The sequence below is a fragment of the Marmota flaviventris genome, chromosome 1 (assembly GCF_047511675.1).
Source record: "Marmota flaviventris isolate mMarFla1 chromosome 1, mMarFla1.hap1, whole genome shotgun sequence".
Classification (NCBI taxonomy): domain Eukaryota; kingdom Metazoa; phylum Chordata; class Mammalia; order Rodentia; family Sciuridae; genus Marmota; species Marmota flaviventris.
This window is the reverse complement of record NC_092498.1, coordinates 20,008,809-20,010,685: the sequence shown is the minus strand read 5'-3', so window position 1 is coordinate 20,010,685 and position 1,877 is coordinate 20,008,809.

Below are 1,877 nucleotides of genomic sequence, written 5' to 3'. Positions count from 1 at the left end.
TGGAACTTGGACTCATCACAGGGCCCCACCTCATCTTCACCTTACTAGGGTGACAGCTGTCAAGTCCTGTCACCACAGTTAAAGTTTAATAAGCACTCGTGCCAGGAGAACTCGTACCAGAGCCCTCAAAATGCACTGAAACCTCATGCTGCGTCCAATTGAGCCTGGAATGTAGAGGAGGTTCAGAACATGGAAACTGGCAATCCAGTTCCCAGAGTGAGAAAGCTGGACGAGGACCAGGCAGGGCCTTGGTTGGAGGGCAGACTGAACAACATATTAAAGGCAGCATATAGGAACAGGACTCTTCAGGAAACTCTCCCCACAGCAAAGTCCAATGGATACAATGTGGCCTTTGAAAGCAGCCACACTGGGGTTCCAAACTCTTGTGCTACTTCTTATGAGAGTGTGGTGTTGGACTGGTTATTTAACCTCTGGAACTTAAGTATCCTCATTGATAAAATGGGGATGGTAATGGTCGGGTCATTGTAAAATAAAATGAGATCTGGTGGAGATGGATCTCAGTGCGGTACCTGGACACACATGGCAGATGCCTAATAAAATGTTAGTTCTTGGCTTGGAAACTGGAGCTTAATATGCCACTGCTATCTGGTGGTAGAATTTGGAATTGCAAGCAAATACTCCCAAAGGAATAAAACAGGTATAAAGATGGATATAAATTGGAAAGATTAAATAAAAAAGATAAGGATGGGGGGGAGACATTCTATGCAAGGGGAATATGATTTTAAAAAACACAGAGATTGGAACTATTATGCTGAATTTCATATTGGGGTGTACAGTAAGGAGACAAGAGATTTGGTGTTCCTCATCTCGTAATAAACACTGCTCAAGCAGTCAATGTACAGGGACACTGCTTAACCCATGGCCTTGTATGACACTACCCCCACACCCAGGCTTTAGAAATCTATAGGTCTTCTGACCCTACATCTAGTTCCACATAGAAAGTGCTTTTCTGGGGTTGTCCAGTGCTACAGCAATTCTAGCTCTGGTGGCCAAGCCCTCCACCGGGAGAAGGTCCTGATGTGATGGGCTGTGGGTTCAGCAGGTGTGGGATGGCCATGTATGTAACTCCAGACCTGATAACTGAATAAACACATGCAGACACTCCTGTCTTTACTGGCTATAGGATGGTCACCAACACAGCTCCATGGAAACCCAGTGGTCACCGGGAAAAGTTTAAGGTGTACACAGTGGATACCACCTGTAACTTCAGACAGAATCATGAAATCACCCTTCTTGGGGGTCTGGTCCATGGGATTTGACTAATACAGCTATGGGGTGTTTCTGGGCTCTGCAGCCATCTCTAGGTAAAAGATGGTTTGAACCATGTACCATTCACGCAGGTCTTTTTGCACTACTCTCTGCTTTACTATTTCTGGGGCAGGGGGAGGCTCAGGCATGGCTGGAGTGGATGTTTTTCTGGAGTCTTCTCCCTTCCTTTACTGAATTCCTGTGCCAACTGGCTAGTGGAGGGGAGGGTGCTCTCTGGGCCCTAAAGAGTGCTTGCTGTGTGGTGCGCAGTGATCCTAACTGGAACTGAATCAATGTCCTGTGTTCTGAAGACTGAGATCATGAGCTTAGAGGAAAATGTTAACTAGATACCTTTGCACGTGCAAGGGTCCACGCACATGTGCACGCACACAAAGAATGCTGGGATGCCGCAGAACAATGCACTGAGCTAAATAAAGTAGCATTATCTTAATGAGAGCAGAGCTGGCGGGTGCTGGGCACGGCAGAGAACCAGGGACAGCCGGAAGGACGTGTCAACCTCCTTGCTCCTCCTGTGAGGTCCAGCCCCTTTCTCTTATCTTCTTTACCACAGAAGGACAGTCCTCTCAGCTCTGTGACAGAAGCCCCAG